Here is a 16394-nt window from a genome sequence, read left to right as displayed (position 1 = left end):
GTTTGGACGCATGGAAGGGCTCGGAATTGAAGGAGCGCCATTTGGAATGCAGACTTAGATGGAATGGTCTGCAGGCGTCACATTGCGTTTGCAGAGCCCCTAATGTACTTAAACAGTAGAAATCCCCCACAAGTGACACCATGTTGGAAAGTAGACCCCCTAAGGAACTTATCTAGATGTGTGGTGAGCGCTTTGACCCACCAAGGGCTTCACAGAAGTTTATAATGCAGAGCCGTAAAAATAAAACAAAAATTTTTTCCCACAAAAATTATTTTTCAGCCCCCAGTTTTGTATTTTACCGAGGGTAACAGGAGAAATTGGACCCTAAAAGTTGTTGTCCAATTTGTCCTGAGTGCGCTGATACCCCATATGTGGGGGGAACCACCGTTTGGATGCATGGGAGGGCTCGGAAGGGAAGGAGCGCCATTTGGAATGCAGACTTAGATGGAATGGTCTGCAGGCGTCACATTGCGTTTGCAGAGCCCCTAATGTACCTAAACAGTAGAAGCCCCGCACAAGTGACCCCATTTTGGAAACTAGACCCCCCAAGGAACTTATCTAGATGTGTTGTAAGAACTTTGAACCCCCAAGTGTTTCACTACAGTTTATAACGCAGAGCCGTGAAAATAAAAAATCCTTTTTTTTCCCACAAAAATTATTTTTTAGCCCCCAGTTTTGTATTTTCCTAGGGGTAACAGGAGAAATTGGACCCCAAAGGTTGTTGTTCTATTTGTCCTGAGTACGCTGATACCCCATATGTTGGGGTAAACCCCTGTTTGGGCACACGGGAGAGCTCGGAAGGGAAGGAGCACTGTTTTACTTTTTCAACGCAGAATTGGCTGGAATTGAGATCGGACGCCATGTCGCGTTTGGAGAGCCCCTGATGTGCCGAAACAGTGGAAACCCCCCAATTATAACTGAAACCCTAATCCAAACACACCCCTAACCCTAATCCCAACAGTAACCCTAACCACACCTCTAACCCTGACACACCCCTAACCCTAATCCCAACCCTATTCCCAACCGTAAATGTAATCTAAACCCTAACCGTAACTTTAGCCCCAACCCTAACCCTAACTTTAGCCCCAACCCTAACTGTAGCCTTAACCCTAGCCCCAACCCTAGCGCTAACCCTAGCCCTAACCCTAGCCCTAATGGGAAAATGGAAATAAATACATTTTTTTTATTTTTCCCTAACTAAGGGGGTGATGAAGGGGGGTTTGATTTACTTTTATAGCGGGTTTTTTAGCGGATTTTTATGATTGGCAGCCGTCACACACTGAAAGACGCTTTTTATTGCAAAAAATATTTTTTGCGTTACCACATTTTGAGAGCTATAAATTTTCCATATTTTGGTCCACAGAGTCATGTGAGGTCTTGTTTTTTGCGGGACGAGTTGACGTTTTTATTGGTAACATTTTTGGGCACGTCACATTTTTTGATCGCTTTTTATTCCGATTTTTGTGAGGCAGAATGACCAAAAACCAGCTATTCATGAATTTCTTTTGGGGGAGGCGTTTATACCGTTCCGCGTTTGGTAAAATTGATAAAGTAGTTTTATTCGTCGGGTCAGTACGATTACAGCGATATCTCATTTATATTATTTTTTTTATGTTTTGGCGCTTTTATACGATAAAAACTATTTTATGGAAAAAATAATTATTTTTGCATCGCTTTATTCTCAGAACTATAACTTTTTTATTTTTCTGCTGATGATGCTGTATGGTGGCTCGTTATTTGCGGGACAAGATGACGCTTTCAGCGGTACCATGGTTATTTATATCTGTCTTTTTGATCGCGTGTTATTCCACTTTTTGTTCGGCGGTATGATAATAAAGCGTTGTTTTTTGCCTCGTTTTTTTTTTTTTTTTCTTACGGTGTTTACTGAAGGGGTTAACGAGTGGGCCAGTTTTATAGGTCGGGTCGTTACGGACGCGGCGATACTAAATATGTGTACTTTTATTGTTTTGTTTTTTTTATATTTAGGTAAAGAAATGTATTTATGGGAATAATATTTTTTTTTTTTTTCATTATTTTGGAATATTTTTTTTTATTTTTTTTTACACATTTGGAAATTTTTTTTTTTACTTTTTTACTTTGCCCCAGGGGGGGACAATACAGATCGGTGATCTGTCAGTTTGCATAGCACTCTGACAGATCACCGATCTGATTGAAGTGCAGGCTGCTTCACAGTGCCTGCTCTGAGCAGGCTTCTGTGAAGCCACCTCCCTCCCTGCAGGACCCGGATCCGCGGCCATCTTGGATCCGGGTCTGGAGCAGGCAGGGAGGGAGGTAAGACCCTCGCAGCAACGCGATCACATCGCGTTGCTGCGGGGGGCTCAGGGAAGCCCGCAGGGAGCCCTCTCCCTGCGCGATGCTTCCCTGCATCGCCGGCACATCGCGATCATGTTTGATCGCGGTGTGCCGGGGGTTAATGTGCCGGGGGCGGTCCGTGACCGCTCCTGGCACATAGTGCCGGATGTCAGCTGCGATATGCAGCTGACACCCGGCCGCGATCGGCCGCGCTCCCCCCGTGAGCGCGGCCGATCGGCTATGACGTACTATCCCGTCAAGGGTCAGATAGGCCCAGGTCACCTCGACGGGATAGTACGTCAAAGGTCACAGAGGGGTTAAATCTTAAAGGCAATGCAATCGAGGCCTAGAAGGCCTTTCCTCCTTCTATTATAATATGGCGCCCCTGCAGTCCAGCTGCTACAATGATATTGCCTCCCTAACTGGTGGTGGTATCATGTCTGGAAGTAAATAGAGCTCCCTACACTAAGAAAACCATGCATCCACACACAAGCCCATCCCTGGGGTATTGGGGTGGCTGTTCTAAGGAGTATTGGGGTGGCTGTTCTAAGGGGTATTGGGGTGAGTCTAAATTTGGGGCAAACCTTGCATTCACTGCATAGGCAAACAGTATGGGAGTACCAACTTCCTATTAATGGGAACATTGCTTTCAGGTGGCCCTCCTGTAAGTCTCGTCAAAGGGGTATTGGGGTGCATCCAAATTTTGGGCAGCCCTGCCCTCACTGCATACACAATAACATGATAGGAGACCCACTGTTTAATAATGGGAACAACAAAGCATAGCCAGATGATGGCTCTCTAAGAATAGTGTGGACCAACTACAGTCCGCATGATGGCCATATAAAAATAGGCTTTGTGACTTTCAGAGTCCCTCCTTCATAAATGAAACAGGATGTGTCTGGTGATGTGTCACACACCACATGGGCAGATAAGATTGTAAAACGCTAAAATGACATTTCCCAGTGAATGCATTTGACTTGGTTGGAAGCAATGCTAAAGTTTAAAAACGCATCATAAACGCTACGTGTGAACATAGCCCAAGGTGTGGAGGAGCATTTTTGTTTTTGGTTATTTATTTTGCCTTATATACAACTCATTACCCTGGAAAGGATGTTCCTTAACATATTTCCCAGGAAAATCCATTTTGTTTTTGTTTTTGTATGTTTTTTGGTGAGTCTGTAAAAGTGGCGTAAGACTCGGACAACATTATTCACTGCAGTGACCTGCTTGTCAGAAATGCTTCCGGGATCTTCCCCATGATGTTCCCATGTCATCTGAGCAATGTTCCCAACAATTTCCCAACAAAATTGTTTTTAGACCCTCTAAAGGCACAGCAAAAATGCTTGAGTTTCCTATAGACTTACATTGGGCTCGTTACTCGGGTGGAGCACCTGAGCATTCCAATTTACACGACCGGAGCAACGAGCACCCAAGAATTTTTGTGCTTGCTCATCACTACTTACAAGCTTACAATATACATCCCAAAGTCATGTTGTTTAACCACTTAACCCCCAAGGGTGGTTTGCATGTTAACCCCTTCATGACCTTGGGATTTTTCGTTTTTCCGTGTTCGTTTTTCACTCCCCTCTTTCCCAGAGCCATAACTTTTTTATTTTTTCGTCAATTTGGCCATGAGAGGGCTTATTTTTTGCAGGACGAGTTGTACTTTTGAACGACATAATTGGTTTTACCATGTTGTGTACTAGAAAACGGGAAAAAAATTCCAAGTACGGTGAAATTGCAAAAAAAGTGCAATCCCACACTTGTTTTTTGCTTGGCTTTTTTGCTAGGTTCACTAAATGCTAAAACTGACCTGCCATTATGATTCTCCAGGTCACTACGAGTTCATAGACACCTAACATAACTAGGTTATTTTTTACCTAAGTGGTGAAAAAAAATTCCAAACTTTGCTAAAAAAAAAAAAAAAAAAAAAAAAAAAATTGCGCCATTTTCCGATACTCGTAGCGTCTCCATTTTTCATGATCTGGGGTCGGTTGAGGGCTTATTTTTTGCGTGCCGAGCTGGCATTCTTAATGATTCCAATTCGGTGCAAATACGTTCTTTTGATCGCTCGTTATTGCATTTTAATGCAATGTCGCGGCAACCAAAAAAATGTAATTCTGGCGTTTCGATTTTTTTTCTCGTTACGCCGTTTAGCGATCAGGTTAATGCTTTTTTTATTGATAGATCGGGCGATTCTGAACTTGGCGATACCAAATATGTGTAGGTTTGATTTTTTTTTAATTGCTTTATTTTGATTGGGGCGAAAGGGGGTGATTTAAACTTTTATATTTTTTTTATTTTTTTCACATTTTTTTAACTTTTTTTTTTACTTTTGCCATGCTTCAATAGCCTCCATGGGAGGCTAGAAGCAGGCACAGAACGATCGCCTCTGCTACATAGCAGCGATCTGCTGTTCGCTGCTATGTAGCAGAAAATCAGGTGCGCTGTGAGCGCCGACCACAGGGTGGCGCTCACAGCTGCCGGGGATCAGTAACCATAGAGGTCTCAAGGACCTCTATGGTTACAATTGAGAAGCATCGCCAACCTCCGATCATGTGACGGGGGTCGGCGATGCGCTCATATCCGGCCGCCCGGCCGGATGCGGTAGTTAAATGCCGCTGTCTGCGTTTGACAGCGGCATTTAACTAGTTAATAGCGGCGGGTGAATCGCGAATTCACCCGCTGCTATTGCGGGCACATGTCAGCTGTTCAAAACAGCTGAAATGTCCCGGCTTTGATGCGGGCTCACCGCGGAGCCCTGCATCAAAGCAGGGGAGCTGACCTCGGACGTACTATCCCATCCGAGGTCAGTAAGGGGTTAATGACCGGGACAATTTTTACAATTCTGACCACTGTCCCTTTATGAGGTTATAACTATGGAACGCTTGCATGGATCCCGGTGATTCTGACATTGTTTTCTCATAACATGTACTTCATGTAAGTGGCAAAATTTCTTCAACGTTACTTGCGTTTATTTGTGAAAAAAATGAAAATTTGGTGAAAATTTTGAAAATTTCGCAACTTTCCAACTTTGAATTTTCATGCCCTTAAATCACAGAGATACGTCACACAAAATACTTAATAATTAACATTTTCCATGTATCTACTTTACATGAGCACAATTTTGGAACAAACAAATTTTTTACAACACCATTTGTTTTAGGGACCACATCACATTTGAAGTCACTTTGAGGGGTCTATATGATAGAAAATACCCAAGTGTGACACCATTCTAAAAACTGTACCCCTCAAGGTGCTCAAAACCACATTCCAGAAGTCTATTAACCCTTCAGGTGCTTCACATGAATTTTTGGAATGTTTAAAAAAAAATGAACATTTAACTTTTTTTCACAAAAAATTTATTTCAGATCTAATTTGTTTTATTTTACCAAGGGTAACAGGAGAAATTGGACCCTAATAGTTGTTGTGCAATTTGTCCTGAGTGCGCTGATACCCCATATGTGGGGGGAACCACTGTTTGGGTGCATGGAAGAGCTCGGAAGTGAAGGAGTGCTGTTTGACATTCCAATGTGAAATTGGCTGGAATTAAGATAGGACGCCATGTTGCATTTGGACAGCCCCTAATTTGCCTAAACAGTGGAAACCCCCCACAAGTGACACTATTTTGGAAAGTAGACCCCCTAAGGAACTTATCTAGATGTGTGGTGAGCACTTTGATCCACCAAGGGCTTCACAAAAGTTTATAATGTAGAGCCACAAAAATAAAAAATCATATTTTTTCGCTCCCGATTTTTTATTTTCCCAAGGTAACAATAGAACTTGGACAACAAAAGTTGTTGTGCAATTTGTCCTGAGAACGATAATACCCCATATGTGGGGGTTAACCACTGTTTGTGAGCATGGCAGAGCTCGGAAGGGAAGGAGCGCCGTTTAACTTTTCAATGCAAAATTGACTGGAATTGAGATAGGACGCCATGTTGCATTTGAAGAGCCCTTTATGTGCCTAAACAGTGGAAACCCCACACAAGTGACACTATTTTGTAAAGTAGACTCCTATGGAACTTATCTATGTGTTGTGAGAACTTTGAACCCCCAAGTGCTTGACTACAGTTTATAACACAGAGCCGTGAAAATAAAAAATCTTTTTTTTCTGTCCACAAAAATTATTTTTTAGCCCCCAAATTTTTATTTTAGCAAGGGTAACAAGAGAAATTGGACCCCAAAAGTTGTTGTCCAATTTGTCCTGAGTACTCTGATACCGCATATGTGGGGGGAACCACCGTTTGGGCACATGGCAGAGGTTGGAACAGAAGGAGCGCCGTTTTGGAATGCAGGCTTAGATGGAATGGTCTGCGGGCATCACGTTGCGTTTGCAGAGCCCCTGATGTACCTAAACAGTAGAAACCCCCCACAAATGACCCCATATTGGAAACTAGACCCCTCAAGTAACTTATCTAGATGTGTTTTGAGAACTTTGAACCCCCAAGTGTTTCACTACAGTTTATAATGCAGAGCCGTGAAAATAAAAAATCTTTATTTTTCCACAAAAATTATTTTTTAGCCCCCAAATTTTTATTTTACCAAGGGTAACTGGAAAAATTGGACCCCAAAAGTTGTTGTCCAATTTTTCCTGAATACGCTGATACCCCATATGTGGGGGTGAACCACTGTTTGGGTGCACGGCCGAGCTCAGAAGGGAAGGAGCACCGTTTTAATTTTTCAACGCAGAATTGGATGTAATTGAGATTGGAGGTCATGTTGCGTTTGCAGAGCCCCTGATGTGCCTAAACAGTGGAAACCCTCCTATTCTAACTTCAACACTAACCCCAACACACCCCTAACTTTAATCCCAACCCTAACCATAACCCTAACCACACCCTAACCCCAAAACACCCCTAACCCCAACTGTTATGATCCGGTGACCTTGGAGCCACATGAAACTTTCTCTGGAGTCGGTGGAACCTGTATTGACCGCAAATCCTGAACTAACACCGCAACTAGAAGTAGCCGTGGGGTGTGCCTAACAAACCCTAGACACCTCGACACAGCCGGAGGACTAAATACCCCTATAGATGGAAATAGGAATACTACTGTTGTGAATTCCGTCTGGGCTCCCTCTGGTGGCCCTTAGCGATACTGCGGGTCTGGAGCTGGGCTCAGCTGCCTCATTTCCTGCTATGCTGGTTCCTATTTAACTCCACCTGGACCTTTACTTGTTGCCTGCTGTCGTTGTATTCAGTACTGGTTATGACCTCTCCTGGATTTTCCTGGTGACCTGTCTATTTCTGAGAAGCTAAGTCTTGCTAGTTCTTTTTGCTCATTGTTTCCTTGAAAATGTTTCTCAGTATATGATGTGTTCAGTCCAGCTTGCTTATATGTGATTTTTCGCTTGCTGGAAGCTCTGGGGAGCAGAGTGCGCCCCTCACATCGTGAGTCGGTGTGGGGGTTCTTGTACTTTCTGCGTGGATAGTTTTTGATAGTTTTGGTACCGACCGCACAGATCCCTGATATCTTCTGTCTATTTAGTGTTAGCGGGCCTCATTTGCTTAAACCTGTTTTTCATTCCTACGTTTGTATTTTCCCCTTAACTCACCGTTATTATTTGTGGGGAGCTGCCTAAACTTTGGGGTTATTTCTCTGAGGCAAGTGAGGCTTTGCTTTCTCTCAAGGGGTAGCCAGTTTCTCAGGCTGTGAAGAGGCGTCTAGGTTTTTAGGTAACGCTCCACGGCTGCCTTTAGTGTGTGTGGATAGGATCAGGATTGCGGTCGGTATAGTTCCCACATCCCCGGAGCTTGTCCTATTATTCAGGTTTACCTATCAGGTCAGTTTGGTGATCCTACCACCGGATCATAACAGTACAGCAGGCTGATAAAGAGTTAATGCATCGCAAAAGAGGGATAAGAGAAATCCTGAGTTCATTTTTTTTTCCTCTGCAGTGTGTCTAGCCTCTCTCCTCCCCTTAATCTCTGGGTGGTTCAGAATTCAGCTGCAGCTATGGACCTTCAGAGTCTGTCTTCTAGTGTGGATCATCTCTCTGCTAGGGTACAAGGCATTCAGGATTATGTAGTCCACAGTCCTATGTCAGAGCCTAAGATACCTATTCCTGAGCGGTTCTCCGGAGACAGATCTAGGTTTTTGAACTTTAAAAATAATTGCAAATTATTCCTTTCTCTGAGACCTCGTTCCTCTGGTGATCCGGTTCAGCAAGTTAAAATTATTATTTCTTTGTTGCGTGGTGACCCTCAAGATTGGGCATTCTCTCTGGCGCCGGGAGATCCTGCATTGCAAAATGTGGATGCGTTTTTTCTGGCGCTTGGAGTGCTTTATGAGGAGCCTAATCTGGTAGACAGAGCAGAAAAGGTTTTGCTGGCTCTCTCCCAGGGTCAGGATGAAGCAGAGGTTTTCTGTCAGAAGTTTAGGAAATGGTCTGTGCTCACTCAATGGAATGAGTGTGCCCTGGCAGCGATTTTCAGAAAGGGTCTTTCTGAAGCTATTAAGGATGTTATGTTGGGGTTCCCCACGCCTGCGGGTCTGAATGAGTCAATGTCTTTGGCCATTCAGATTGATCGGCGCTTACGGGAGCGCAAACCAGTGCACCATCTGGCGGTATTTTCTGAGCAGAAGCCTGAGTCTATGCAATGTGACAGGATTCTGACCAGAATTGAACGGCAAAATCACAGACGTCAGAATGGGTTGTGCTTTTACTGTGGTGATTCTGCTCATGTTATCTCAGATTGTCCTTTTGGTGGCCTTCCTTGTCGCGGGATGTGCGTTCCTTTGTGCAGTCCTGTAGGATTTGTGCTCGGGCCAAGCCTTGCTGTTCTCGTGCCAGTGGATTGCTTTTGCCTTTTCCTGTCCCGAAGAGGCCCTGGACGCATATTTCCATGGATTTTATTTCGGATCTTCCAGTCTCTCAGAAGATGTCTGTTATCTGGGTGGTTTGTGATCGTTTTTCTAAAATGGTCCATTTGGTGCCCTTGCCTAAGCTGCCTTCCTCCTCCGATTTGGTTCCACTGTTTTTTCAGAATGTGGTTCGTTTGCATGGTATTCCTGAGAATATTGTATCTGACAGAGGATCCCAGTTTGTGTCCAGATTTTGGCGGTCCTTTTGTGCTAAGATGGGCATTGAATTATCTTTTTCATCGGCTTTCCATCCTCAGACGAATGGCCAAACAGAACGAACTAATCAGACCTTGGAGACTTATCGGAGATGTTTTGTTTCTGCGGATCAGGATGATTGGGTGACTTTTTTGCCATTGGCTGAGTTCGCCCTCAATAATCAGGCTAGTTCTGTTACTTTGGTTTCGCCTTTTTATTGCAATTCTGGTTTTCATCCTCGTTTTTCCTCAGGTCAGGTTGAGCCTTCTGACTGTCCTGGGGTGGATTCTGTGGTGGATAGGTTGCAGCAGATTTGGAACCACGTGGTGGACAATTTGACGTTGTCACAAGAGAAGGCTCAGTGCTTTGCTAACCGCCGTCGCTGTGTGGGTCCCCGACTTCGTGTGGGGGATTTGGTATGGTTGTCTTCTCGTTATGTTCCGATGAAGGTTTCCTCTCCTAAGTTCAAGCCTCGTTTCATCGGTCCTTATAAGATTTTGGAAATCCTCAACCCTGTGTCTTTTCGTTTGGACCTCCCAGCATCATTTGCCATTCACAATGTGTTCCATAGGTCATTGTTGCGAAGATATGTGGTGCCTGTGGTTCCTTCTGTTGACCCTCCTGGTCCGGTCTTGGTCGAGGGAGAATTAGAGTATGTGGTGGAGAAGATCTTGGATTCTCGTGTTTCGAGACGGAAGCTTCAGTACTTAGTTAAATGGAAAGGCTATGGTCAGGAGGATAATTCCTGGGTTCTCGCCTCTGATGTCCATGCGGCCGATTTGGTTCGTACCTTTCATTCGGCTCGTCCTGATCGGCCTGGGGGCTCTGGTGAGGGTTCGGTGACCCCTCCTCAAGGGGGGGGTACTGTTGTGAATTCCGTCTGGGCTCCCTCTGGTGGCCCTTAGCGATACTGCGGGTCTGGAGCTGGGCTCAGCTGCCTCATTTCCTGCTATGCTGGTTCCTATTTAACTCCACCTGGACCTTTACTTGTTGCCTGCTGTCATTGTATTCAGTACTGGTTCTGACCTCTCCTGGATTTTCCTGGTGACCTGTCTATTTCTGAGAAGCTAAGTCTTGCTAGTTCTTTTTGCTCATTGTTTCCTTGAAAATGTTTCTCAGTATATGATGTGTTCAGTCCAGCTTGCTTATATGTGTTTTTACGCTTGCTGGAAGCTCTGGGGAGCAGAGTGCGCCCCTCACATCGTGAGTCGGTGTGGGGGTTCTTGTACTTTCTGTGTGGATAGTTTTTGATAGTTTTGGTACCGACCGCACAGATCCCTGATATCTTCTGTCTATTTAGTGTTAGCGGGCCTCATTTGCTTAAACCTGTTTTTCATTCCTACGTTTGTATTTTCCCCTTAACTCACCGTTATTATTTGTGGGGGGCTGCCTAAACTTTGGGGTTATTTCTCTGAGGCAAGTGAGGCTTTGCTTTCTCTCTAGCGGAACATAGCTAAAGCAGGAATTAAAACATAACTTTTAATAAATATTAATAAGAAATATATGAAACAAATGTCACCAAAAACGTGTCAATAAAAAGTACCACTAGGTATGTTCAAAATTGCGTACCATACATAGATAAGTACTAATGGATTTACGTCAGGACACTGGCAGTGGTCCAGTGTTCCAATATTTAGACCAAGGAACCTGGTTTAGTGACAAAACGCATAAACCAATGGTACTTGTAAAGTACCCAAACAAATAGACAGGTGCCCTGGTTGCATTAATATTAGCAGTCAATCATATACTGAAAAAATAGATAATAAAGAGGGGTACCAATAGTTGGGAGAATAATAATAATGGAACAATCTCACCAATTTTGTCGAGGAAAAGAGAGCTGGAACCCCAATGGTGCTTCTATGGAATAATCCGTTGTCGCACGACTTCAGGAGACAATTCCCTGTCAATCCCTGCGGGGCTATTAATGATCTCAATCCCCGAGCTCCTGCCCTTACAAGGACAGTCCACAGCTACCCCTACAATGTAACAAGCCCTGCACTCTCCCTGTTAGAAGGTCCCAACGCGTTTCTTTGCAAGCAGGATCATCAGGGGACTAGCTTGCTGGGAGATAAAGTGCTTCAGTGCTAAAGATAGAGCTGCCACCCTCTATGCTGGACTGCAGCACTTTCTCTCTAGGGGTAGCCAGTTTCTCAGGCTGTGAAGAGGCGTCTAGGTTTTTAGGTAACGCTCCACGGCTGCCTTTAGTGTGTGTGGATAGGATCAGGATTGCGGTCGGTATAGTTCCCACATCCCCGGAGCTTGTCCTATTATTCAGGTTTACCTATCAGGTCAGTTTGGTGATCCTACCACCGGATCATAACATACTACCTTGCCTCAGAGCAGAACCCCAAAGGATAGGCAGCCCCCCACGAATAATGACTGTGAGTAGGAGAAGAAAAGACACACGCAGGTAGAAAACAGGATTTAGCAAAAGAGGCCACTCTAGCTAAATAGGAAAGGATAGGACAGAATACTGGGTGGTCAGTAATAAAACCCTTCCAAAAATATCCACCGCAGATAATACCAAAAAATTCCACAATCTAACTAAAGACGTGGAATGAATATCTGCAACCCCAGAGAATCCAACAAGACTGAGAAAATACTGACACAATCCAAGCTGGACAAGAAAACACAAAAGAATAGCACTGAATTATGAAGCACACAGCATGTGTGCCACAGGAAAAAAAACAGACACTTATCTTTGCTGATTTGGCAGAAAGGCAGGAGGAACCAGGCAGAGGTCCAACACCTCCCAACAACAATTGACAACTGGCAAGGACTAATGAATCCTGCACACCTAAATACCCCAGTCAGAACTGCAATCAGCAGACACACCTGACCAGGACTGCAACCCAGGGACAACTGCATTACCACCTACTACCACCAGAGGGAACCCAAAAGCAGAATTCACAACAGTACCCCCCCTTGAGGAGGGGTCACCGAACCCTCACCAGCGCCCCCAGGCCGATCGGGACGAGCCAGATGAAAGGCACGGACCAAATCAGCAGCATGGACATCAGAAGCAAAAACCCAAGAATTATCCTCCTGGCCATAACCCTTCCATTTGACAAGTTACTGAAGCCTCCGCCTCGAAAAACGAGAATCCAAAATCTTCTCAACCACATACTCCAACTCCCCATCAACCAACACAGGGGCCGGAGGATCAACAGAGGGAACAACGGGCCCCACATATTTCCGCAATAAAGATCTATGGAAGACATTATGGATAGCAAAAGAGGCCGGAAGCGCCAATCGAAAAGACACCGGATTAATAATCTCAGAAATCCTATAAGGACCAATAAACCAAGGCTTAAACTTAGGGGAAGAAACCTTCATAGGAACATGACGGGAAGACAACCAAACCAGATCCCCAACCCGAAGCCGGGAACCAACACACCGACGACGGTTAGCAAAATGTTGACCCTCCTCCTGAGACAACACCAAATTGTCCACCACATGAGCCCAAATCTGCTGCAACCTGTCAACCACAGAATCCACACCAGGACAGTCAGAAGGCTCAACCTGCCCAGAAGAAAAACGAGGATGAAAACCAAAATTACAAAAAAAAGGCAAAACCAAAGTAGCCGAACTAGCCCGATTATTAAGGGCAAACTTGGCCAATGGCAAAAAGGCCACCCAATCATCCTGATCAGCAGACACAAAGCATCTCAAATAAGTCTCCAAAGTCTGATTAGTTCGCTCGGTCTGGCCATTTGTCTGAGGATGAAATGCATAAGAAAAAGACAAATCAATGCCCAGCCTAGCACAAAAGGCCCGCCAAAACCTAGAAACAAACTGGGAACCTCTGTCGGACACAATATTCTCCGGAATACCATGCAAACGAACCACATGCTGAAAAAACAACGGAACCAACTCTGAAGAGGAAGGCAATTTAGGCAAAGGCACCAAATGAACCATCTTAGAAAACCGGTCACAAACAACCCAGATAACCGACATCCTCTGGGAAACCGGAAGATCAGAAATAAAATCCATAGAAATATGCATCCAGGGCCTCTCAGGGACCGGCAATGGCAAAAGTAACCCACTAGCACGGGAACAACAAGGCTTGGCCCGCGCACAAGTCCCACAGGACTGCACAAAAGAACGCACATCACGTGACAAAGAAGGCCACCAAAAGGACCTACCAACCAAATCTCTGGTACCAAAAATACCAGGATGACCAGCCAACACAGAACAGTGAACCTCAGAAATCACTCTACTAGTCCATCTGTCAGAAACAAACAATTTCCCCACAGGACAGCGGTCAGGTCTATCAGCCTGAAATTCCTGAAGAACGCGCCGTAAATCAGGGGAAATGGCAGAAAGGACCACCCCTTCTTTCAGAATGCCGACCGGTTCAAGGACCTCAGGAGAATCAGGCAAAAAACTCCTAGAAAGGGCATCAGCCTTAATATTTTAGAACCCGGAAGATACGAAACCACGAAATCAAAACGGGAAAAAAACAAGGACCATCGAGCCTGTCTAGGACTTTTACCATTTAGCAGACTCGAGGTAAATCAGATTCTTATGATCGGTCAGGAGGGACCACAATACGGTGCTTAGCTCCCTCAAGCCAATGTCGCCACTCCTCAAACGCCCACTTCATAGCCAACAACTCCCGATTGCCGACATTATAATTGCATTCAGCAGGCGAAAACTTGCGGGAGAAGAAGGCACACGGTTTCGTCAAGGAACCAACAGAATCCCTCTGAGACAAAACGGCCCCTGCCCCAATCTCAGAAGCGTCAATCTCAACCTGAAACGGAAGAGAAACATCCGGTTGGAGCAACACCGGAGCAGAAGTAAATCGGCGTTTAAGCTCCTGAAAGGCAGAGACAGCCGCAGAGGACCAATTCGCCACATCAGCGCCTTTCTTTGTCAAATCGGTCAAGGGTTTAACCACGCTGGAGAAGTTAGCAATGAAACGGCGATAAAAATTTGCAAAACCCAAAAATTTCTGAAGGCTCTTCATGGATGTGGGTTGAATCCAATCATGAATGGCCTGAACCTTAACCGGATCCATCTCCATAGATGAGGGAGAAAAAATAAAGCCCAAAAAAGAAACCTTCTGCACCCCAAAGAGACACTTAGACCCCTTCACAAACAAAGCATTGTCAAGAAGCATCTGAAATACCATCCTGACCTGTTCCACATGAGACTCCCAATCATCGGAAAAAATCAAAATATCGTCCAAATATACAATCAAGAATTTATCAATATAAGTCCGGAAGATATCATGCATGAAGGATTGAAAAACAGATGGAGCATTAGTGAGCCCGAATGGCATCACAAGGTATTCAAAATGGCCTTCGGGCATATTAAACGCAGTTTTCCATTCATCACCCTGCTTAATACGAACAAGATTATATGCCCCCCGAAGGTCAATCTTCGTAAACCAACTAGCCCCCTTAATCCTAGCAAACAAATCAGAAAGCAGAGGTAAAGGGTATTGAAACTTGACCGTGATCTTATTCAAGAGGCGATAATCAATACAAGGTCTCAAGGAGCCATCCTTCTTGGCAACAAAAAAAAAACTGCTCCCAACGGTGAAGAAGATGACCGAATATGCCCTTTCTCCAAAGACTCCTTAACATAACTCCGCATGGCGGTATGTTCAGGCACAGACAGGTTGAAAAGTCGGCCCGTAGGAAACTTATTGCCTGGAATCAAGTCAATCGCACAATCACAGTCCCTGTGCGGTGGAAGGGAATTGGACTTGGGCTCATCAAATACATCCTGAAAATCAGACAAAAACTCTGGAATTTCAGAAGAGGAAGAAGAGGAGATTGACATCAAAGGAACATCATTATGAACCCCCTGACAAACCCAACTAGTCACAAACATAGACTTCCAATCCAACACAGGATTATGTACCTGCAAGCACGAAAAACCCAGCACGATAACATCATGCAAATTATGCAACACCAGAAATCGACAATCTTCCTGATGGGCTGGCGCCATGTGCATGGTCACCTGTGTCCAAAACTGGGGCTTATTTATAGCCAAAGGTGTAGCATCAATCCCCCTTAAAGGAATAGGGTTCTGCAAAGGCTGCAAGGGAAAACCACAACGCCTGGCAAACTCAAAATCCATTAAGTTCAAGGTGGCGCCTGAATCCACAAACGCCATGACAGAAAATGATGACAATGAGCAGATCAAGGACACCGATAACAGAAATTTAGGTTGTACTGTACTGATGGTAAATGAACTAGCGATCCTTTTTGTCCGCTTAGGGCAGACTGAAATGACATGAGAAGCGTCGCCACAATAATAACACAACCTATTCTGACGTCTGAATCCTTGTCGTTCCGTTCTAGACAAAATCCTATCACACTGCATTGGCTCAGGACTTTGCTCTAAGGACGACGCCACAGCACGCACAGTTGGACGCTCCCGCAAGCGCCGATCAATCTGAATGGCCAGAGACATAGAATCACTCAGACCGGAAGGCGTGGGAAACCCCACCATAACATCTTTAACGGATTCAGAAAGACCCTTTCTGAAAATTGCCGCCAAAGCATCATCATTCCATTTAGTCAACACAGACCATTTTCTAAATTTCTGACAATACTATTCTGCCGCCTCTTGACCCTGAGACAGGGCCAACAAGGTCTTCTCCGCTTGATCCACAGAATTCGGTTCATCATATAATAATCCTAAAGCCTGAAAAAAGGAGTCTACATTAAGCAAGGCCGGATTCCCAGATTCCAGAGAAAATGCCCAATCCTGTGGATCGCCACGCAGCAGGGAGATGACAATTTTAACCTGCTGAATGGAATCACCGGAGGATCGCGGTCTCAGAGCAAAAAACAGTTTACAATTGTTTTTAAAACTCAAAAATTTGGACCTGTCACCAAAAAACAAATCAGGAGTCGGAATCTTGGCTCTAAAACAGGAGTCTGAACAATATAATCAGAAATACCCTGTACCCTAGCAGCAAGCTGGTCTACACGAGAAGCTAATTCCTGAACATCCATGCTGGCACAAGACTCCTCAGCCACCCATAGATAAAGAGGGAA

The sequence above is a fragment of the Ranitomeya variabilis genome, chromosome 5 (genome assembly GCF_051348905.1).
Source record: "Ranitomeya variabilis isolate aRanVar5 chromosome 5, aRanVar5.hap1, whole genome shotgun sequence".
NCBI classification, from domain to species: Eukaryota; Metazoa; Chordata; class Amphibia; order Anura; family Dendrobatidae; genus Ranitomeya; species Ranitomeya variabilis.
This window is presented reverse-complemented; position numbering follows the sequence as displayed.